Source organism: Pipra filicauda, unplaced genomic scaffold (genome assembly GCF_003945595.2).
Source record: "Pipra filicauda isolate LSUMZ 115617 unplaced genomic scaffold, ASM394559v2 scaffold281_size1565311_pilon, whole genome shotgun sequence".
NCBI classification, from domain to species: domain Eukaryota; kingdom Metazoa; phylum Chordata; class Aves; order Passeriformes; family Pipridae; genus Pipra; species Pipra filicauda.
Genome location: NW_024104400.1, coordinates 1,497,262 through 1,521,960, shown reverse-complemented (window position 1 = coordinate 1,521,960; position 24,699 = coordinate 1,497,262). Strand labels below are relative to the sequence as shown.

General features: G+C 44.9%; 1 protein-coding gene across 2 annotated transcripts in view; it reads left to right on the top strand.

The window, feature by feature from the left end:
- Nucleotides 1-22,889: 22,889 nt before the first annotated feature.
- HDX (highly divergent homeobox) overlaps nucleotides 22,890-24,699 on the top strand; it is a 44,445-nt gene continuing 42,635 nt past the window's right edge. For both annotated transcript variants that reach the window (XM_027725535.2, XM_027725534.2), the window contains exon 1: nucleotides 22,890-22,984. The gene's annotated coding sequence lies outside the window, so the exon portion shown is untranslated. The remainder of the gene's footprint in view (nucleotides 22,985-24,699) is intronic.

Sequence of the window (24,699 nt, the reverse complement as noted above, 5' to 3'; positions counted from 1 at the left end):
TATTGATTATTAACATGTTGCTATCAATAGTAAAGATAATATTGCTCATTCATAAAGTGGTGATTTTTCTAAAATGTCTCTAATGTATTCTTTATTGCTGTCAAAAAATTGTACCTTTCAGAATAGAAGAATAAACTACCTTATCACTGAAAGTTACCTGTGCAGACCTTGGACCTCTCTGACACATGGATTGAGCAGGATGACTGTACCCAATGGAGCTGAGATACAGAACATGGGGAAATACAGGAAAATGGGCCACAATTGGGCAATTTTTTTGCCATGCAAGGTGTTTACAAGTAGTTTTAAACTAATTCTGGTCCACTGCCATTTGTGTGGGTCGGGTCTTTTCTTTGGCTGCAACTAAATACTGGGATAAAAAAGGGGCTTGTAATACTAATGTGGGGAAAATGGACTAAAGGGTAACTGCCCTGTTTGTGGGTCTGCAGCTCATGTCACCAAGGAAAATATCGATGTCTTAAATACTCCAATGTTCGTTGCATTATCCTTATTTATGCCTAAGCCCAGAGGCACAGCACTGGCAATCCTGCCTACTCCAGACGTCCCTATGGATGCGAGATGCAGTCTGGTAGAGAAATCCTACTGTCAGGCACCTCCAGACATTTCAAACCTTGTATTTGTACGACCTTCTTGCTTCCCATGGCATGCACTGCACATCATGGATTAGTGTTGCCCAGGATGTAACCAGTTGGCAATAAAAAGGATAAAAAAGTAGCAGGCAGTATTTTTAAACGTAGCAACAAGTATTCTACACACTTTGACATTTAATTTACATTATAATTCAAGTAATGAGTTAAAAAGCAGAAGGATCTGTCAACTTTTTAACTCTTTTATGTGCTGAGAATAAAGGTGTGGATCAGAAAGCTCTCCTCTGTGCATACATTAGGATCTGCTATCAGGTAATGACCCCGGAGCCTGAGAATCAATCCTGCATCTAAAGGTTTCAGGATCCATCCCAATGACCTGCTTAAGCCCTCTCAATTACCCTGAGTTCCCAAACACCTGAGAAACAAAGTACATACATTCCCCTCGATCCCATTTGCTTCCCAATACTCTGTGTCTGTAAAAGAATAATTAGCTCATACTGGTAACGTGTCTGATGAGCACCCAAACAGCCCAATTTCAGGGAAGTATGGGAATGTAGCTCAGCAAAATGAGATCAGAACCGTTCCCTTATTAATGACAGCACTTTGAAAGCTTTAAGGACATTACAGTGGGCATCCAATTCAGCCCCCCAATAAGTTGGTAATCACATTACAGAAATCATTTGCACGGGTAACACACCCCCCAAATTTGCACCTCTTGTCCTTATGTAACAGAGATCCCCCGTGGCAGGAATTGTCTCCAAGACAGACAGCTCATCAGAAGCTCTGTAAAACAACACTAATGCATCCCACCGTGGGAATACATTTCCCCCCACGCCGGAGAAATTCAAACCACTCATCATCAGGAGCAATCCCCCCTTCCCCCTCCCATCCATCCCGGTGTGTTTGCAGCACAGCCGAGCATTGTCAGGCACAACATGTCAGAGCTGACGGCTGTGTTGGGAAACTGCGAATGTGCAGGGAAATCATCCTTCCTGCCAACTTATCCCGACGAGTTTCCCCGAGCTCAGCCCTGCTCTGTCCACGGTGCCCGCGGCACACGGGCACACGGGAGCCTTGGACGCCCAGCTGGGAAGGCTGGACACATCAGGACGTGTCACTAAAGGAGCAGGACCCCTCGGTCCAGCCACGGGCACCTCACGCTCCTTGTGGTACCCGAAACTACAGCCGAGTGCTGCACAGCCACTGCATCAGATCACCTGATATGAGCAAACCAGACCTAATCAGGGCAAATTTAAAGCAGCCAAACATCACGACGTTCCTCTGTGAGAGGCAGTGATGGAGCCCTGAGACACAAACACTTTCTGTCTGCATTCCCCAACAAACGCATCTGATCCCACTCCGCTCTCGGCAGCAATTCCAACAACATGCTGCACAGCTTAACCAGCCTCTGCTCAGCCTGTCTGTAACAACTACTGAGCAAGGCAGCACACGGATTATCACAACTGAATAAACTCTTCCCAAAACAAAGAATGCCAGAGCAGATATGGAAATTGCAAGGATCCAAAGTATAGACAATACACGGTAATAAATGATCCTACCTTTCATCCAATCCACTACTTGCTTGGGCGTCCACTTGCTAATAGGTTCCATAACGAGAGCCATCATCAGATCACTTTATCATTCACACCAAAATCAGGGAAAAAAGGAGAGGAAAAACGTATCAGAGCATGGTTGGGCTAAGAGAGCTGTCGGATTTTACAGTGCAGTTCAAAGAGAAGATGATGCTTTGTCCCTCCAGGTTTCTCCTGCACTGATTCAGTAATGTATAAAATTACACTGCTTGATCAGCTCTGGCACCTCCCCCACTGCACACAGCCTGCAACACCCGGAGCTGTGAGCCAGGAAATGGTGCAGTACGTATGGACTCACTTACCAAAGCTCTACCCACTGATCCACTTATTGCTCTGGCACAAATATATCAGCATATTACACCGAGCGCGAGCCACGCTGGAGCCGTTCCAGACACCGAGTTTTAAGGAGCTTTATTCCAACGAGTTCTGGGATCTTCATCAGGGAAAATGTCACTACTGTAACTTGATAGCAGATTGTCTTGGCTTCATTGTGGATATGCTGACTGTCACTCAGCTCAAAGTGAAGACAGAAACATCAGAATATCGCTTGGCATCTGGCAAAATGCTGAGCAGCTCCATCCTCACAATGCAAAATGTTGCTGGAGTCTTGCACTATATAATCAGGCAATTCAGAATGTCAAACACAGTATGAAAAGTCTTACCCAAGAAAAAAACTACTGGAAGAAAACTCTTTTGTTCTGGCCACATTCAGAGCCAGGATATTTCCTCCTATGAGCTGCTCATTCTGTAGTGAAAGAATGACGGCACTGAGGAGTCAATTTGTACTCCTACAGCACTTTAGATAGACAAGTACAGCATGTATTTTGACTCTTAGCACTGGGACCACTAGTCAATCTCTCCCTTTTGTTATGAAGGAAGAAATGTTTTAAATATTCCTAATCCTGAAGTTTAGTACCTTTCTGACAGATGAAGGTGAAACCTTTTACTGAGATGTGCCAAGCAGCGTTTTTTCGGCCCCATTTGTGACTCTCTGCACCTCCTGCAGCACAAGTTTTGCATCCTGTGGTTCAGGAGGTGCATTCTGACTCTGAACCATTGTCTGAGATCTGCAGCCCTACCCTTTTATGTCAGGGGGGAAAACTCAGATTCCAGAAAAAAAGGCAGAACAAAGCAGTTCCACCTTTCTCTTCAGTGATCTTTCCTCTGTGCCCTTTTCTTCCCACGCTGCTCCGAGTTCCCCCAGCACATCAGGGGAGGAGGATGATGCTGTTCCCATGTCTGCTCCCCTCCACTGGGGCTGGGTTAAAGTACACAGGCTGAGATCTCTCCTCTGTTTCCCATCCATATGGGAGAACATGAAATACAAATGAATATTTAACAGATATTCACAGGATGGTTTGGGTTGGGAGGGACCTTAAAATCATCCAGTTCCATCCCCCTGCCATGGGCAGGGACATCTTCCACTATACCAGGTTGCTCCAAACCCTGTCCTACCTGGCCTCGGACACTTCCAGAGATCCAGGGACAGCCACAGCTTCTCTGGGCAACCTGTGCCAGGGCTTCATCACCCTCACAGCCAAGAATTCCTTCCCAGTATCCCATCTAACCCTGCCCTCTGGCAGTGTATGCTCTACCCTTCAGGATTCTTGTTTATACAGTTAAGGATGCAGACAGGCCTCCCCTTCCCCCCCCCCCCAAATGTCTCCAAAGAGCTGTACCATTCTCAGCTCACTGATGCACTCTAACCTTTTTTATTTTTCTTTTGCTTTGGGAAATAGTGTGATTAGTATTCTGTGATGCAGTTGGAGTGCTCAGAGCACAGATCTCCTTTACAAAAGGATTCACATCAATTCTCCAAGAAGACTGAACAGCATGTCAGCTTCCTCTCTGAGTTTTGGGAGACCACTTTCAGTAGCTTTAGTTCTGTCCAAATAGCTGTTTACAATGGACATAATAATGGCAAAGCTTTCAAAGGCACAATATTTCTCTTTTTAGGCAATAGTGGGCCAGAATTGAGAATAAATATTTCTATTAGCTATTGGAAATTGTACAAGTTGTTTTGGGGCTATTCTTTCTTAAAATTCTTAATATAAGTTCAATACAAGCATGGAAGAATTTGAGAGAAGCTATGCTGGCTGTGAGCTTGGTATTTTGACACAATTACATGAAAACAAAATCCCAAATCTTTGTCCACAAAGCCTAGCCATGACATGAAAAAATCTTCATTCATGATTGTTTGGACTATTTCCCCGATTCCTGTCATTTGACAGACATTATGTCAATGCCCTTTTGTCTCACATTTCCTACCCGGGCTTGACTAGGCAGACTTTTTTATATATTCTGACATATTTTTGAAAGAGGATGGAGCCTGAATTCAAAGCCCATCAATGTCAGTGAGCATACTTCCACTCATTTGAATTGTCCTTGGATGACAAAAGAGGTCCAAAATTATTATTTTGGAATCAGGACCTCTCTTTCCAGGATGAGAACTTTCTAAGTCTTTTGTGTCCTGTTACTGAAGCTCCTCCTGACAACGATGGTTTGCATTTTCCTTTATTCAGGCTGCTATAGTTTTAGTTCAGGTAGTAACTATAATTTTTCTGAAAGAACTTGGCTATCAGATAATCTGTGATTTCTTTATTAGTAGTACTAGTCATGGTTTGTCTGTATTTGGGGTTTCTGCAACCTTCAGGACAACTGTCTATTTTTTGTTCTACATGGAATAAAATATTTACAGCTGTTAAAAACAGTAACTCTGTTTCTCTCTTTCCTGAGCAGATGATTAATTCAGCTTCATTCTCCATTGCAGAGATCAGTGCACATGGCCCTGCTTTGTCACCAATCCCTCCAACCCCAGAGAAATGTTCCTTCAACTCCTCCCACGGCATTGTCATCGTGGCAGCCCATGGATGGTTGTACCTGGGCATTTCCTCTGCTTCTTGTTTTGTTGTTTCAAGAAAGATTTATTCCTCCCACCCACGAGAATGTCACAGAACATGAGAAGCCTTGTCTGGATCAGAAAAGGAGCTTGTGATGGACCACGGGATTCAGGAATGGATCCAACTGAGCAAGAGCTGAGGCCAAACAGAGGCGAGATGTGTTCAGACTATTCCTGAACCACGGTTCAAGGCAGTTCAGAGCCCTTTTTAATACATTGTGCCATCTGAGGTAATGACTTTGAAATGAGTAACCATGGAATGTGCCACCCATTGCACTGAGCCACTGCCCTCATTCCTGACAGGTTCCAAACAAAGCCGTGCTGGAGTGAAACCACCTCCCTCACAGTTCTTGTCAGCCATAGGCCACTGTAGTGAAATCAGGTTTCAAAAGTCACCAAACAGGGAACTTTTTAAAAAAAAAAATAAGCAAAGCTCTGTAATCTGTAATCCCTAAAGCTATTCCATGTGTTTTTCTGCCCGTTTATTGCAAGGCTTCTGCTCAGATCTATCCCCCAATCTCCCCAGCACCGCTTCCTAATGCCGACATAAAAGCAACAATGCATTCCCATGACTGTGTTTTTCTTCCAGGCTGAATGTAGCAAATCAAGAGAAAAAAGATCAAGGAACATCTTTCTCACTATTATTCTATCTAGGTCATGTAAATGAGCAGTACTTTCTGACTGAAGTCTGCATAAGCATCGGAGCAAAGTCAGGCGTTTGCGACAGAGAAAGGAAACGGAGCCTTCACCAAACGCTGCAACCTTGTTGTCAAAGGCCTCTGTAAAATAATCTGGTAATTGCAGGCCATAATCATCACTATCCTCCTTGACAGCAAAGGCCTGAGGCCCAACAGGCTGGTGGAAATGTTTGAGTCCCTCCTTCTTCCCAGCAATAACGCTGGTAGTGCTTTAGTTTTTGAGCACTGCCTGGTATCTCTGGGATTGCTAATTAAACTATCATTCTCTGGATTTTCATGGTCACTGTGGGAGGCACTTAAATGTTCTTGTGTGTTTCATAGCCAGTGATAACTTTCCAATTAAGGATTAAGCTCAAATCTGGTAACAAAGTCAGTCCAACACTTAGAACAATCATATATTTCTGGCAGTTTTCATTTGCTGACAATTATTCTCATATTCTTTGATGAAGAAATAGCCCATATGTTGTGAAATAAGTCCTTTATCAGCAAGTTAGTTCAATAAAATCTTGACATGGCATTTGATGTCCATTATGGAAAAACAGGAGCATGCAGTTCCAGATTAAATAAGTCATGAATGCCCTGGGAAAGTGGTATGTAATGTTGTAACTTAGGACATCTATAATTTATATTATTAATGGAAATGTAAGCAAAATCTCTAAGGAAATGACTGTTAAACTCTTGGTTGTCTTTAAAGTTTTTTATCATGTAACATTCATATATTATACAGCTGCTTTGTGTGGAAGAACTTTAAAAAAAGGACGAAGTTAAATTATTAGTTTTGCTGAGTTCTCTTCTAAGCCAGGTTCTGCCTGGTGCTGCCTCCACATACCCTCTTCTTTTCCTCATAACCCTGAAACCCTTGTTTCAAAGATGGAGGGCAAGAAAATAGCCTTTGGTGGATTTGTATGAGAGGAATAAATCTTGTGCTGGGAGGAACAAACCCCCAGCTTAGGCTGTGATAGGGATCAACAGATCTTCCTGTTTAATGATAAACCTTTGCCTTACTTAACCCCGGGTTTAGTGGCTGGGGTTTGACTGTCAGAAGAGCTGGAGGATGATCCCGTGCTTGGAGCATCCTGTACAGGGGCTGGAAGGAATGGGAAGGTAGGATCACTCCCAGCTTCCAAAAAGGACCAACAAGAAGGTGCTACATAATCCATCAGTCCTCTACATGATCCATCAGTCCCCTACATGATCCATCAGTCCTTCAGGCAGATATTCCATTGCTGTGTCCAGAGAAGCTGTGGCTGCCCCATCCCTGAAGTGTTCCAGGCCAGGTTGGACAGGGCTTGGAGCAACCTGGTCTGGTGGAAGGTGTCTCTGCCATGGAATGAGATGGGCTTTACGATCCCCTCCAACCCAAACCATTCCATAATTCCCTGATTCTGGTGCCGGAGATTTTTGCCCAGCGGAGGCATCAGCCCTTGTTGTCCTCTCTGGAAGTCCCCGGGCTGTGACCCCTCGGCGAGGGGCTCCCGATGCCGCGGGCAGCACCCCCAGCCCGCGGGGCCCCGGAGAGGATGAGGATGGAGTTCCACATTCTGGAGTGCCATCTACTGGCACCGCACCCGTGCTCAGCCTCCACCGAGCCCCGAGACGCTCTCTGCGGGCACTCAGGAGCCTCCTTCTTAATAAGCACCAATTAATTAATTAATTAAATAAATAAATCTGATTTTTCACTGCTGGTGTTTATTGTCACGACGACTCACAGTATTTCTTCCCCAGGATTGCAGTCTCTGCTCTTCAGTCACAGGTATTAATATTCCAGGTTTTTTTACATGGAGCCTCATTAGAAATTTATATTTTTCACGCTCCATTAGGTGATATAACTGTTTTATTAATATGTGTTAGTCATAATTCATGATACTTTACATTAATTTGGTATTAAAACACCCTTGACAAATGGTTTGGAAATCTGGGCTAACATTACAACAGTGCAAGAAATGCTCAGTTTTTTCAGAACTGTAGAGAAATTGTATCATAATTACTTGCTAAAAAATATGTCTTGAGACATATTTTCTCAAGAGAATCACTGAGATTCTCTGAGATGTTTTTTGTGCTTTTTTCTTAGTATATTTTACTGTTCATGTAAGGTCCTACTCTGCCATCTCTTGAGACTGAAGTCCTCTATGAAGCCACAAAACATGTATACCATGGACAGACACTACAAATTTTATCCTGTCCTGCATCACTCTCTTCCTAATATCATCTATTATTTCAGAAGTTGCCCTCCAGATATCTTGCAATCAATAGAAATTTATATAAAACAAATTCTCTAGGTTACATATCTCTGGGAAGAAAAGAACACTTTTTGCAGCCACATTCAGAGTTTTAAATGCAACTTATGTGTGTTATTGTCAAAAAATTAACCTGAATAATTTAATTCTTTTCTAATATAAATCCATTGACTTCAGTGAAGAGACTGTGAAGTTACAACTGGGATAAATTCTTCCCAGAGACGACGAACTCTGAGTTCTTTGACTCAGAAAACAAACGTTTTTCTGAGCAGAGAATACTGAAATATTTTAAAATTAAGGGAAACAGGTCATTGCTTTTAGTCTGCTTGCCAACATCACCAACATGTTTACAAGCTCCAAACAGCTCCAAATAAGAGGGAGAGCTCCAATCTGTGAATCTTCAAAGCTGAAATACAAGAAAGACTCTTGAAGAAGTGCCAGGGAAATAGGCTCCCATATTGCCAAGGAAAGGGATGTTTTCATATGGAGATTTGTGCCACCACCACCAGTCCCAGCTTCCTCCCTGAATAAACTTCATGAGGTCACAGACATTTGGGAAAATCTGAACTTTGAGCTGCTGGGAAACACGGGATTGGTAATGCAGGGGCCTCATCTGCTGAATTTATCTCTTCAGTTTGCCATCATTAGTTTGGTATAAACTGCAGAAAGGTCTTTTGTTATCATTTCTCTGCTCAGAATTCCCCAGGGAATAACTATAAAGTTCTGCTAAATTCAGAATTGACTGGAGAGGAACAGGAAAATATTTTGCAGCAAGTCTGTCTGAGTCTCACACGCAACTTCAGAGGGGATCCTGGAGCACTGGGCAGGCAATTCCATGCTCAGAATGGATTCACTCCCTTCATTCAATTTTCCATAACACAGAGCTTAAAGTATTGACAGTCATAGGGCCAACATGAGAATTTCTGAGGGCAAAACCAGACAATCTCTTCCCAAAATATGCTCCAGCTCAATCAAAACCATCAGTGTATCACACATGGACCAATGTAGGTGTTATGTAGATCAAATTACATTGTCAGAACTCTTCTTTCTGGCCCTAAAATCTTTGCATTACTGAATTTTAAAATTCAAGTGCTGCTAACTTCAGTTTCTCTTCTTTACGGGAAACAAAATATTTGAATATTTATTACTACAATATGTTCACTTTCCTGTCAATATCTCCATATTCGTTTATATACCATATCATTTATATTTGCCTTTCCCCTTCTTCTAGTAAATAAATTGAAAATATTTATTTGACAGAAACACAAGAAATGTTCAATACACTTCCTCTGCAAGAATCACAGAACAGCTTATAAGCAATAAACCATCTGCTTCTCACTACATTAGGTAAACCATATTACTTTGGGAAAAAAACAGCAATAATGGAAAACTTGACAAGAGTAATAAAACTTCCAAACTATTGATACCAGATTCCCTTGTTATTCATTATTTTCTGGCTGGAAAGTTGGCTTTGAAGCAAAACTGCCCATTGATTTTCCTAATGTGTTTGGGGAACCTCGTCTGGATATTCTGTGTAACATTGACAATCTGAAGGAAACATCCAGCAATGTTGCAAAGGGACTTGTTTTGCCCTCAAGGGACCCTCTGTCTGGTGGGAGAGAAGGGACAAGTTCTTATTCAAGTGTTCAGGAGAGCATGGGGTGCAATCCAGGCAATGGTGGGGAGAACTATTCCACTGAGAAAAAATACTTTATTCTTTTGTGTCCCGTCATTATTTTCTTCTCCATCATCCTGTGGCAAAATCTGCCTTATGGAAATATTTGAACAGGGGCTTAAATATTAAAAGAGTCATTTTGCCTTGCAGAGATGTCTGATGGGGTCACCCGGGATGTCCTGACAAGGAGAATGTCAGATCCATAAAATTATGACAATTATTATTATGCCATCTTCATTTTTCCATGGGATTTTCGGTCCAAGCTTGTCTTTCATGTTGCCAAGTGACTGGTGACAGGCAAAGCTTTTCTTCAAGGCATTCTCAAGATGGCTTTTTCTTTATCTTAGCATCTCTGCAAAGCCCTGCTATTATTAGGTCTTTCTAATGCCTTGGTTAAAACCTCAGAGATTATGCTCCTACTTTATAGTCCAGTAGCCTCTTCATTCCCCATGTTTAGTTAGACTCAATATTTGCTTGGGGAACTGGCTGTGCAGTGACTACAGAGAGATTCCCGGTGTGTGACTGGAGCCAAAGTTTGTGTTGCCTTAAAACTGGGAGCAGAAAGAGAGATAATAACCTGAAAGCTAGAAAGAGAAAGCTCATGTAGGCTGTGAATCCCTGCCAGACTCACCTGACATCAAAACATCCACTGCAGCCTTCTCCATGTTCACTTCAGAGAATTTAATACCTGGAGCTCCCCATCCTGCCCTTGATGTGTCTGTGAATGGTGAAATTGGGTTTTAATGCAGAGCTGGGAGTTTCTGATCCTCTCTGTAGTAACACACTGGCACAAGTTAAACACTGATACAAAAGATGCAGAACAAAAAGGTCTCTTCCCTTCAGCCTGTCTCCCCAAATTAACTTGATTTGCTGTTTAGAGACCAGGAAGATGATGGTGATGTGTCCTGTCGTGTTCTCCTCTGCATCCCAGCAGCGTGGCCTTTGCTCTTAACCAGGAGCCTTTGCAGCAGCATCCAGCTTCCCTCACGGAATTAATTGCTCAGGACTCTTCCTTTGCTCTTTCCATTCCACACAGCTCTGCTCTCTCTTCACATGCAATGGTAGCTTTATTTTTAAGGAGCTTGGGAAGCAAATAACATCATGTTTTCCTTTTGGACAACCTGAACCCATGTTAGATGGTGACAAGACGTGCTCTGATCAAGCCAAGGTAGGTATAAACTAATTACCCCGAGCTGGCAAGCTCTGTAGCTGTTTTCAGAGCCAGCTTTCATTTCTCTCTTCCTCCCTTGTAGTCACAAATTGCAAAAGCTCAGCTCCAAAATAAAGATCTTCCATCCAGAAGCCTTGTTTATAGCAGGAGCTGTCAGAACCCTGAGCCATCTGCAGCTCCTGCTCTCCTTCCTCCTCCCGGCCCGCAGCGTTTCCTTCCTTCTGCCGAGTGTCCCCCCAGCTCTGCAGCCACACATGGTCCTTCTGTCCCCTCTGAGAGAAGGACAGTCTGTTCTTCAGCCACCAGAGAACAGCCCTGCCATTAAAATCTGAGAATATCCTTCCATCTTTTCTTGTTTCAGGGATCTTCACCTATTGCAATTCCATAAATGCTCTCTAATTTCTGATATATCCAGCCCATGGGTGGTTTCCTCAGGGCCGGTGCCCTCCAAGCCTTACAGCAGCTGTTTTCTTCTCAGGTCTCCATGAGGAGTCCACCTTTTCTTTTTCAGTCTCTTCACAATGAGACAAACCTGCATTTTTAGTTCTTCTCATACTGGGGCTTGTTTTGCCTGTGAGAATGATTAGAAATGCCCCCAATGGCAGTAAGGATCAAAATTCCCAACCCTAAAAAAAGGAGCCCAGGCTCTTAACACAACTGTGACCATGACCGAGCCTTGCCCTTGGAGTCCCCCTGCATGTCCACCAGCAATCCCCCACGTTTTTCTAGTTTTGTTCTTCAAGCTTCAGTTGGTTTCCCAGCTGAATTCAGCCCACCAGCTCCAGGACAGAGGTTTTCTCTCCAGGAAAACCCCTCCTGCAGTTTGAGCTGCTGTGGTTTAATTTTTCGGTTCAGTGCAGGAGCAGCAGCAGCAATTTTTGGCTACACAGCCCCTCAGCAGGTGGTCCCACTGTGAGCCAGTGCTGTGAAAAGGTGAGACAGGTGAGAAACCTGTTAAGAACTTGACTCTTTATTTCCCAGTCCCCCGGAGAGAAGGCCCTGTGTCTCCTGCCTGGAAGAGCTCAGTGATTTTAATCACTGTTTCAAGTCATAATGTTAAAATAAAAATCCAAGTCATATATTCCAATATTATCTCCCTCTTCCTCATAATTCCTCCAGGGCTAATCTCAGGATAATAACTTTCTATCATATGAGCTGCCCATTTAACATCTTCCCAACTCTTTGGGGAAGGGGGTGTAACTGTGCAGCTCCTTAAATTAATTTGAGAGAGTTAGAAAAGACACGGATTTCATTCATCTCTCTGTAAAACTATTGAGATTATCTCCATCTATTATTTATAAATTCATTTTGCATTCCAAAGTGAACCCCACACCGTCACTTATGTTTAATGCTGCCTGCCCATTTTCCTGATGAAGTGCCACGTTTGCTGCATTTCTGCATCACATCATTTTAATAAATGTCTAATTTCTACCATCATGTATCTTGCTAGGAAAGTTCGGACTCCCTTTGTACAGCTCACCAGTTTTGTTGTATTGCTGCTTTCTCACAGTACATCATCATGAAACTCAGCAGAACATTCCTCAGATTAATTGAACGTTCTGCCCATATATACAGATATTTATAATCTCCTGGGGGAAAAACTGTTTTAGTGCTTTTTTTCACAGCACAATTAATTTTCTTATTTCTACTTATTCACAGAAAATGTTAGGATTAAAAATAGCTTAGGCTGAAAACTTTGTTGAAAGCTTTTTCCCCTAGAATTATAAATCACATGATTTCACACTTAAACAAAAATATGTATCATTAGCTGTGAAAAAGTGCCAGAAAAAAAGGATTAATTTTGAATTATATTAATTTCTTGCAAAGAGCCTTGTACAGTTTGCTAACACATCTTAGATGAACTTTTCTGGTAGAACACTGTCCTGGTTAGAATTCTAGTATACATAGTAGCATGCAAAAGTTAATTCTTTTGGTGTTAAGGTACCACTGGTACCAAAACTTTTCAGGCATTGTGACTCCCATTTTTCCTGTCTTTCCAGTTTTGGGTTGCTGCTTGCAGGCTGTGACCCTGTTGGTTGAAAGAGCATTTTCAAATGTTTACACTTATCACAAATGTATGTCTTGGGCACTAAAATGTCCCCCAGGCAAATAAATTTTTTATGCTGAAAATAAGCGTTCCCCTTTGTACAATTTTAGCTGTATCACATTAATACCTTTAAAATATGACTTGATTTTAATCTCCATTTCTATGCACTGCTTTGCCAGTGCAGCACCTGGAAAGTGCTACAGAATCAGGGTGAGATTTCATGGCCTTGCACCAGCACCTGGATGTGACAGGGAGAGGATTGATATTAGAAAGCAATACAGAATTGAATTCCTATTTTCTGCAGCTCAGGTCATCACCCTTTATGGTCCTGTTGGGTCAGTCTTATGGTTAAAAACCAATTGTGATGGAGTTTTCCTTCTCTGTCAGTTGTGTCCCTTCTGTGTCCCAGAAATTTCAGCTGGATCACGTTTCCAAGTTGGCTCAGGAAAATAATACCATTCATAGTAAAGTCACATCTATGTCCAGGAAGAATTTTGTTGCTTGGAGTAAAAAAACTCTTTGGACACATAACTTCCCTCTTTCTTCCTCCAGCCATAAAAGTGAGAGCTGTGGCAATCAGAATGTATTCATGTACTAAAGCACTTAAGCACAGCATAAGGACCTGCTTTGACTTGGAAAGTAGTTATGTTAATTAGCTTAAATTTGCAAGAATTTGACTCAATGGGAGCAACTTGACATTTAGTTTGAAAGGTCTAAATGTTTCTGTAGAGTTCAGATACCAACACTGCTGGTGAGATGTTCCTTTTTCCCCCCCTTTTCACAACATACAAAAAGTTCATTTGCAAATGTTTACCTAAAATAAAATGACTTACACGGGGGCCTATCAAGGCAGCTGACACAGATCCCGATTAAGTGGAATCCCTGGCAATAGACTGTGCCATGGAGTCGGGCTATTTGCTTTTCTTGAATCCTCCCTGGCTTTAGATGCTTTCAAATCTTCCCTAATCCTCGCTGAAGGGCACAGCTAATTAACCTGGGAAGGGGTTGTGCTGCTGCTTTGTAAACTCCTGTGACACACCTGAGTAACAGCCCCGTGTCTGAAGATGCCCCGAGCAGCTCAGGGAAAAATATATTTGTGGAATGGCCCAAAGCCACCTTTTTCTCCCCTTTTTGAAACCCTACAAAGGATGTTACTCCTGCTGTAAAGCATCAGAGACACTCTGCTTGCTGGGCTGTACCTACCACACCTGATTGATAATTATTAATTTATTTCTTTCCATGCCTTATACTTCCAAAGCACGTTAGTTCTCCAAGACACTCATCACCCTCAGCAAACAAAGGGATCTCTGGCATCTCCTTTGTCACCCAGTTTTTGTGCTGCTGTTAAAACCCTGCTCCTCTGGAACTGAGTGGGATGTTGTGTTGACCACAGCTCTGCTCTCCAGTTTTTTAATTCCCAGAGTTAGCCATTGATTAGTTAATGGAGCTTAAGCTCCATGGCTTGCAGCACATGCACCCTTTCATTAGCTGTGGATCCAAGATAAACACAGTGATTTAGGGCCGCCAAGCCAACCCAGTAGCTCCCTACGTGACAGGCTGCTGCTGCTGCTTTTGGAGCTTTATTGGAACAGACTGCTGACAGCTACCAGGTTTTCCCCCATATTATGTCAAAAAGCTTTTTTAATGTGATGTGTGAGAGCACAGTGGGCCAGGTCCTTCCAGGGAGCCAGGAGCAGTGGGTGCTTCCCACGGGGCAGGGTCAGAGCCAGGGCTGAGGTGGCCCAGGGGGCTGGCAGGGGGTCCTGGGCTATGGGGCTGCAGAAGAAAGACATCAGAAAGCCAAGAGTATGTGAGTGCCTGCTCTTTCCAGATGCCTCTGCACCTTTTCCGATTCAAATTGTTGATTTAAATGATTTTTGAGTCATTCCGCGTGAGCTGAGACACTGATAAATTGGTGCTATCCAGATCTGGACTCAACTAACCAACTTGTTGGGTGTTTAATTACAAATACACTTTTGTTTGGAGTGTTTTGTTGGTATTTTTAGAGGGAGCCAAGTGACGAGCTGATGAACCAGCAGGAGATCCTGAATGTTGGTGGTGCAGACCTTACTCTGACACAGAACTGGTGCATTTGAACATATGCTGGAAAGGCAACACACTCCAAAATGCAGGTCTCAGCTGAATTTAAATAGTGGCCTGACCCTCTGTGTCACAGTGTACACCAATTACACACCATTCTCTGCATATCACCATCTGTATGTGCTACTGTGCTTTTTGCAGTTTGGCATTTACTTGGGAAAAGTGGCTTTTCATAACAAAGAATGTGGTAAATATGCCTCCCTTTAAAGCAGTGCAGAGTTGTCCTGATTTTACTCACTGTGGAATTAAAGCACAACTCACACTGTTGCTGACACTGACATATCCACTAATGTTATGCTGCTTGCTTTTACTTAACAACACAAAATATTCTACTAAAACACACCTGATAATTAAAAAGTAAATATTAATGAGATTATTGAAACGTGAACCCTTCAACTGGGACATGGTTTAAAGTCCACCAGTGCTTTTCTGATCTTCAATTCTGTTTCCTATATGGAAAAAAAAAATAAGGTGGAATGAGAAGGACTGATGAAAAATTGTACTGGATGAAGCAACAGTGTTCCTAAGACAGAAGAAAGTGGGGATAAAATTAATCAAAATGTCCAGGTGAGTGTAAAATATATTATTATTTTATAATGAAATGTATGAAATTTATATTTTCATTGGAAGATAAAGAGATCAAAATTAGTTATTGATATTGATGAATGCTGATGAGTAAAGTTAATTAAGGATTCATAAGTGGAAACTTCCTGGTCACCAGTACATTGACACTGGGAGGAAACTCAAATTCCCACATTGGTGCACTAAAACAGGATAAATGCAGCATTTCTGTAGTCTAAAACTGGAACCCAACTGTGTGGGTCGGTCTGTGTGTGAGTTACTCCAGCTCTTCACCACAGAACATCATCAGCCCCTGTCAGCCAGGACTAAAAAGGCTTTTGGTACAATCCAACACATTAGTCCTGAGTTCCTGTGCTCTTATCTTGCATTAAAAAGAAGACAACTGTATTTCTGCAGCAAAAGCTGCTCTCGGGGCCTCACCCCAGCAGCTCTGCCTCCTGATAACAGGCTGGGTGACCGTGGCTGGATCTGTATCTAAACTGGACTTGGCATCCTTGTCTTAGCTCAGAGCAGATAAAAGGCATTTCCTAGATAGGGTTGCTGGAGAAGAAGCTTCCATCAGGAACCCAACAGTACAACAGCAGATGCAGAGATTGGAAAAACTGTGTAACCTCCCCCTCCTCTCACAAAATCTTCCCTCTAATGTTACATCATTCCTATTAATCTGGGCTGAGATTAAACAAGATTACATTTATGGAGGAATAAAACAACCTGGAAACAATAACGTAGTCCTACCATAACCAAAATCTAATTTAAAGAAATTGCTTAAACAAACAGGGATTAATACAAAAGCTGTCTTCTTCCATGAAAGAAGTCATTTGCATTTAAACAAATTCCTCTGTAGGCAGATGAAATAAAATGACAGGGGTACTGTAGAAGGAAAAACATTTGGCACCAAAACATCAATACTTCACTTTTATTGTTATCTCAAAGACAAAGATGGAAGATTACTTTGTAAACATATTTTTTAATAGGATAATTTTCTAATGAGTGATAGCAGTTTGTGATAAGATTTAAGTTTACGAAGTCTCGCTGTAAAATAAATGTGGTATTTTATCTACAAAACACAGCGGCTCTTTCCCAAGGAGGACACTTCACTTGATGCACTTGGTCTCCCCAAACCTCAGGAATCATGCTGTGCTTTTAGAAAAAGTCACAAGAAATTCATTTTTGTGAAATAGTTAAAGATGAAAATGTGTTTCACTATAGACCAGCATGAAAAACACCAACACGAAACAATAAAATCCCCAAATCCTTGCTGCCATCTCATGGATTTCCTTCCCTGCTTAGATTTGGTAGTGCCAGAACTGGCAATTTTAGCTGATCCTGTACTTTTAGAAACACATGAATGTCATATGAAGACCATGGTTTTAGTAAGAGGTCCACAGGGCTCATAGTGGGCTTTACATTGTTTTGGCAGTTCCATACTTTCCTTTCAGGATAATTTTAGCTCTTGAATAATTTAGCTTATGGATAATTTTAGCTCTTCCACATCAATGAATTTCCTCTGAATCCTTCAGATTTTCACCTTTCTTCTTCAAGGTGAATGTGGAGCTATTGAGGAACACCAGGTGCTCTGTACCTCTATTTTATTTGTATTCTTGATCTCACAGTTTTTATATTCATCTTTGTTTTAATGATGCTGCATCGTTTAGAATTAAACCTACACTGTACTCATTTCCCTTACTTTGGCTTGCTGTGACTGGGGAGAAAAATTACCTTGCCTAAATCAAAGATAAAAGAAACTGAGAAACACTAGAACAAACTGGTGGATGATGGCTATTTCCTTTATTCCCAAGGACTTGGGACAGCCATTGTGCTTATCCTGCTTTTAAAGGAAAAAAAAATCCACTTTTCAGATCCTTTCAGGCCAGTCAGGGGTACTGGAAAAAGGTGAGGAGCTGCTAAGAAGGGGGATGAGCTTTGGTGGACATGGAATAAAGTGTGGACCCAGTTAGAAATGAAGGAGCAGGTGTGGTGTCCAACCCAACATTTTCTTGGTTGCTTTTCCAAAAAATCATGGGAAATAAGAACTGCTCGTGCATTACCTTTAGGTGAATCACTTTACCAATGGAACTGGAGCTTACAGGGGACAACAAATTACCAAAAGAGGGGATATATAGATTTTTGGGGGAAAAAATAACGGGTCTCTGGTTCTTTGCTTCCGCCTATCTTTACTGGTTTTATTCTTATTTTAAAAATAATTTAACTTTTTCTTTGTACTACAAAACACTCTATGCTAGGAATATTAATGGGTGGGAAAAAAATATGCAAAAATTATCTCCCTCCTTTTTTTTTTTTTGGTTCATTGCTAGTGTATTGCATTTTTATATGTTCCTCAAGTCCATAATTTTCCCTGCTCACTGTATGAAAAATTATCAAAGACAATAAAAATAAAAGGAAACAGCACTTTTTGATTTTCATAAAAATATCTCAATAAATACAAAAGTGGAACAAATTCTTAAAATATCTGGCCAGCCAGACTCTTTTGCATTTTTTCCCACCAGCACCAGCTGTTTTTTGCATACCAGCAGAAGGGACATATTTGCAGATTCAGTTTATGGGAGCTTTGTTTATGCACTGGGTGAGGATTAACCACTAATTTTAATTAATGGGGCAAAACCAAGTTCAAAGAAGACAGAAAGTTTGTAAATCTTGTAAGAGCACTAAGTCTGGCTGTGCTTTTAGATGCAGAAAATGTGCTGCACAGAATTTGCCATATTAACATTTTTCCTGAGGTTTACACACTGATCCTTTCTCCATCACTGTTTCACACGGAACCTCTGGATTTAGCGGATCTTTAACTACACCCTTGTGCCTCCCAGCCTTTAGTGTGTCCTCACAATATTTCTGTAAAATGAATATCACTGTTGCCATTTCGGGTGTTCATTGAGCAGGAAACCTGTGAAACAGCAGGCACTTAAACAAAGGGCTTTTTGGAGGTAAATTCTACCCCTGCAAAGTCAATAATGTCAATACAAAAAGAAGGAAATACATATTTTGATGGAAAAAACTGGGATTTTGCAAGAATAAATCATGTCAAACCAATCTAACTTTCCCCTATGGTGGAATAACAAGCCTTGTAGAGACACAAAGCAGGAAATGTTACATATCTTGACTTCAGGAAGGCTTTTGGAAGGGGCAGACACGTTGTTCTTGTGGTGAAACTGAGGAGACAAAGCTCAGCACTGGCTGAGGAGCTTCTCACAAAACTGGTATCACAGTTTTGCAACAAAATGAAAGGACCTGCGGGCTTTTCCTGTGGTCAGTCCTGAGTCTGAAGTTTAATAAATCTCTTCTGAGGGTTTGTCAAAGATTCAGGATGAATGACAGCAAAATTCCCCAAAGGGAGGATGGTCGAGCACCAGATTAACTTCAGGCTTTTCTACACTGGATTCTCCACACATTTTCCCAGTGCAAGTTCGACACTTTGGGGGCAAGGGGGCAGATTCAGTTCAGGTCCCTTTGTGGCTGATGCTGTGTAGCTACAAGATTTAATGCCCTGGAGCAGTTTAATAGGCAAATTACTCATTAGAGATCTGGAATTCAAAATACAAAATTGCAGGTGGAACATTATTAGGCTCCTTTCCACCCTGTTTTCACCCCTTCTTGAAAGGTCACTGGCTCTGTCAGATCACTCTCAGGGCTGGTTTAGAGCTACATCCTTTAAAGCATCACCCAAATAATGGGATCATGAGCTGAGTAACACTGTCCTGAGAAAGGGTTCGGTGAGGTGGGTTGGGTTTGTCTCATGGGCTCCCTGCAGTGTTTTCTAGACTCAGCAGAAAGCCAAGAAATGGAAACAGCAGCCAGTGCTCTAAACTGTGTGGCCAAAGCTGTTCAGGCTCATGGCCCAAGGGTCACACACCAGCTTCCAATCCACCTCTGGGAAATCTGGGGAATCCTTACAGAGACTTCTGTTACCTGCATGATCTGTTAAAAGTCCGAAACTCTATGAACTGCTGGAAAAGGGAAAGGTGGATGGAGGGCTGAAAAGAATCATATGATTTCACAGTCGGGTTCCTGACTGTGGAATACAAATTAGAGCTTCTGCCCTACTCCCTGCCCCTGTTCCAGCAGGGAATACCCACACCCAGCACTCGGGAAGCCACGCACGCAGCTCAGACACGCAGAGACAGGAACCCAGACCCAGCTAAGTAACCAAGAGTAAGCTGAGCTAATGAGTTTAATGAGCTCATACAAAGCAGCTCCATCAGAGAGTCTCTCTTTGATGCCAATTCCCCCGTGGAAGGACTCCTTTCATGTCCCGGGCTACTGTTTAAACCACTGCACCAATTTGCCAGCCCCTGTTAATTTACATCTGTTATTAATGAAGGAGGCAGCATGTGGAGCTGGTGGCAATAAGAAGAATATTTGGTTTCTTTCTTCCTGTCATAGTTTTTTCCTCAAGGTTTGTCTCATCGAGAGGTGACACCAAGGAGGGAAATAAATAACATGAAGTTCTTTCTGGAGCTGGGCACTCCTCTGCTGCAAACAGCAGCAGCTTTTTTAACCTGTACGTTGAGTTTACTCTTCTGTATTGTAAAGTACCTTATAGTGATCTATAAATCTTTTTTGTGGCACCAAGTCTGCATGCTGGTTTCTTTGACAACTTAAATACATAGCTCGTGTTTCCTTTATGAATGATTCCATGAGTTTTTTGATAAAAACTATAGAAAAAGCACCTGTGAGGCCACTGTTAATCAAATTAGAGCCCTTGAAATATTACTTTCTAACATTCAACATTTTAAAGGAGTTTAACAAGCTGTATTTTATCAAACCCCACTGTATCTTTTTCAATGGATTTTATAGAGACTGTCTCACCTGTTTTGCTTCACAAGCCCCAGAATGGGAGTGAGAAGAAAACACACCAAATTTCTCAGGAATCATCCCACAGCTGATTCCAAAGTGGTGGTCTAGAGGTTTTATGGTTGCTCTGTGTAATTTTTACAGGCAGAGTGTTGATGGCACACAGAGGAAGGGGATATATCTAGGAAATGAAGCAACACAATAGAAGATTTAGGGTTTAAGTACCTGGACTATCCCTAAGATCCTATCACTAAATTCAGGTATTTCCTACTGTGTCTAATCCAACCCAGCTGGGGGATGCCACCCACTAGTTCAGAAGTCAGTGTTAAAATTGTTAAACAATGTAAATAACTTGCTGTAATTTTAAAATAAACATAGGCACTGAGCTGTTTTCTCCTCCCTGCCCACAAAGAACCGGCAGCAATTCTTTTACTTCAGTCCTGCAGAAATATTTACTGAGAGTTCTGATTAAAGCATTGCACAGTATTAAACTGCCTGTTTAATATTTTAACATTGTGACTTGCAGAGGATACTATCTGGAATAGGGGTATAGGGGTATCTAGAGGCTTTATAATTAACACAATGAGGTCTCAAATCTGAATGAGACTTCTCAGTGCTCCTAAAGCCAAAGCAATAAATGGTGATTTTACATGATTTCTACCACACAATCCATCAGGAGGGTGAGCAGTGTTGGCCTTCCCGCTCACTTCTGAGCCAATAAATGATGATTTTACATGATTTCTATTGCACAGTCCATCAGGATGGGTGAGCAGTATCGGCCTTCACACTCATTTGTTGAGGTTTCCTTTTGGAAAGGAAACAGAGCCCCAAGGAGGGCTGGCACTGATGTACTTGGTTGTCCTGGACCCCCATAAGGACACGGTGAGTGTGTGTGGTTTGTCTTGTGTTCATACCATAACCAGCTCCAACCACGGCACTGAGGATGTGCCCTTGCCTTGTGCTGCCCCCCTGGACAGACTGGCATTTCCTCCCTTCCCAGACCAAACATATCCACCTCGAGCAATAAAAAATTTATTTCTTAAGCGCTGTAACGTTCATGCAACTGAAACCTTGGTCCTTCCAGGAGTTTTTTGGGTATCCCCAGGCACACCTCCTTGTGTGCCCAGGCTGCACAGCCCAGTGCAGTCACACAGCCAGCCATTCACTGAGTCCCGGGATGGCTGGGGTTGGAGATCACCCAGTCCAAGCCCCTGCCAAGGCAGGGTCACCTGGAGCAGGTGACACAGGAATGTCTCCAGGTGTGTTTGGGATGTCTCCATAGAGGGAGACTCCACACCTTCCCTGTTCCAGTGTTCTGCCATCATCATGGGTGTTCTTCCTCATGTTGAGGTGGAACTTGTTGTGTTTTAGTTTATAGCTGCTGCTCTCACCTTGTCACTGGGCACCACTGGCAAGAGCCTGGCACCATCCTCCTGGCACCCCTTGGACACATTTGTATGGATTGCAGACTCCTTCCCCCTCCCCTGGACACCCGGGGATCACTTCCCTGGCATGCCCCTCAAGGAGGGATGGCAGGGGGTGTGGAGGGGGGGCGTCCCTGTGTGCGCAGCGTGGTCAGCGTGGTGTGGGCAGTGCTGTGGGGTGGTGTGGTCAGTGTGGTCAGCGTGGTGTGGGCAGTGCAGTGAGGCCATGTGGGCAGTGGTCAGTGTGGTGTGGTCAGTGCTGTGGGGTGGTGTGGGCAGTGTGGTCAGCGTGGTGTGGGCAGTGCTGTGGGGTGGTGTGGGCAGTGGTCAGTGTGGTGTGGGCAGTGCTGTGGGGTGGTGTGGTCAGTGTGGTCAGTGTGGTGTGGTCAGTGCTGTGGGGTGGTGTGGGCAGTGTGGTCAGTGTGGTGTGGGCAGTGCTGTGGGGTGGTGTGGGCAGTGTGGTCAGCATGGTGTGGGCAGTGCTGTGGGGTGGTGTGGGCAGTGTGGTCAGTGTGGTGTGGGCAGTGCTGTGGGGTGGTGTGGGCAGTGGTCAGTGTGGTGTGGGCAGTGCTGTGGGGTGGTGTGGGCAGTGTGGTCAGTGTGGTGTGGGCAGTGCTGTGGGGTGGTGTGGTCAGTGTGGTCAGCGTGGTGTGGGCAGTGCTGTGGGGCCGTGTGGGCAGTGGTCAGTGTGGTGTGGGCAGTGCTGTGGGGTGGTGTGGGCAGTGTGGTCAGTGTGGTGTGGGCAGTGCTGTGGGGCGGCGTAGGCAGTGGTCAGTGCGGTCAGGCCGGTGCGGGCAGTGCTGTCGGGGCCGGCTCTGAGGGCAGTGGTCTCGGTGCCGGCTGTGTCCCTGCCCCGTCCCCTGTCGGTGCCGGCTGTGTCCCCGCTCGGTCCCTGCCGGTGCCGGCCCCGTCCCTGCCCGGTCGCTGTCGGGGCCGCGCTCCGTGCGCGCCCCCCCTGCGGGCGGCGGGGGCGGGCGCGGCCGGGCCGCGCTGATCGCAGCGCGCCATTGGCCGCTGTCTGCGCGCACGTCACGATCATGATGAGAATTAATGATCGGGGCCGCTGATTTCATTGTGTGACGCCGGGACCGACCCAGCCGAGCCCGGCCGAGCCCGGAGCCCCCGCGCCGGCCCCGCGCTGCACGGTAAGCGCGGGGGGCTCCCCGCGGGAGGGGCGCGAGCGGGGCCCCCCCGGCGGGAGGGGCGCAGCGGGCGGGCGGGGAGGAGGAAGGAGATGCTGATGATGGTGGTGATGCTGGTTATGATGATGATGATGATGATGATGATGATGATGCCGATCTCCCCCCCTCCCGGGCCCGGCGGTGGGGGGGGGGGGGTGAGGGGGGCGGCCGCGCGAGCTCGCGCGCGCGGACCCGCCCGGCGCGCGCAGGCGCCGCTGAGCCTCCCCCCACACACACCGCGGGGGGGCCGCGCCGGGCACGCGCCGGGACCCGCCGCCGCCGCGGGACTGCGCCTGCGCTTGCGCCCGCGCGCCCCGGTGGAGCACCCAGTGCGCCTGCGCCGGCCGAGGCCGTACTGCGCGTGCGCGGCGGGCCGGTCAGCGGCGGCTCAGCCCCCTCCTCGGAGCTATGGGCTTCGGTCACTGGGCCCTCAGCGCCTTCAGGCGTCCTCAGTCCCCTGTGCCTCGGTCACAGAATCATTTAGGCTGGAAAACATCGCTGAGATCATGGAGTCCACCCTATGCCCGATCCCCACCTTGTCACCCAGCCCAGAGCACTGAGTGCCACGTCTGGGTGTTCCTTGGGCACTTCCAGGGTGGGGACTCCCACCACCTCCCTTCCAATATCTGGCAACTTCTTCACCTCTTCTATGAAGAAGTTCTTCCTGATGTCCAACTTGAACCTCCCATGGCACACTTAGGACCATGTGCTGTCATCTTGTCACTAGTTGCCTCAGTCCCCGGTGCCTTAGCCCTTCAGCCCTTCATTGTCCCCGGTGCCTCAGTTCTCTGTTGGCCCTTCCCCATACCCTGGGTCCTGCTCACCCCCCATCACTGCAGGCACCCCCCGAGGCAGGGATGGTTCCCCTGGGTGCCGTGGGGATGGTTGGGGACAGGAAGGACAGCCATCACTGTTGACTCATGGTGTGAGGCTGAGGGGCCACAGTGGTGGACAGGCAGGGGGCAGCTGGGTGGCCACCAGACATCCTAGATCTTGTTCCCTCTGAGGCTCTTCTAAATTTCTCCAAGGGGTGCCAAGAGAATGGTGCCAGGCTCTTCTCAGTGGTGCCCAGCAACAGGACAAGGAGCAATAGCAGAAAACTAAAACACAGCAAGTTCCACCTCAACATGAGTAAGAACTTCTTTATGTTGAGGGTGGCAGAGCACTGGAACAGCTGCCCAGAAAGGGTGTGGAGTCTCCCTCTCTGGAGACATTCCAAACCCACCTGGACACAGTCCTATGCCACCTGTGCCAGGTGACCTGCCTGGGCAGGGGGGTTGACCTGGATGATCTCCAGAGGTCCCTTCCAACTCCAGCTGTTCTGTGATTCCACCTCTCAAATGCATATGTGGCTGCTCCATCCCTGGAAGTGTCCAAGGCCAGGTTGGACAGGGCCTGGAGCAACCTGGTCTAGTGGAAGGTGTCCCTGCCCAGGGCAGGGGGTGGAAGGAGATGGACTTTAAGGTCCTTTCCAACCCAAACCATTCTGTAATTCCATGATATCGGCCTGTTGTGGTGCCAGGCACAGCCTGTGTGTGGTGTGAACAGGGGGGCCTTGTGCTGCCAGACTTTACTCCTCAGATGTTTGGGGATGAGGGGGAAGAAGTTGGCTGTGCTGTTCTGGAGGGATGGTGGTGCCCTGGAAGTGCTTGTGGAGCACTTTCCTGCCCCAGGCAATC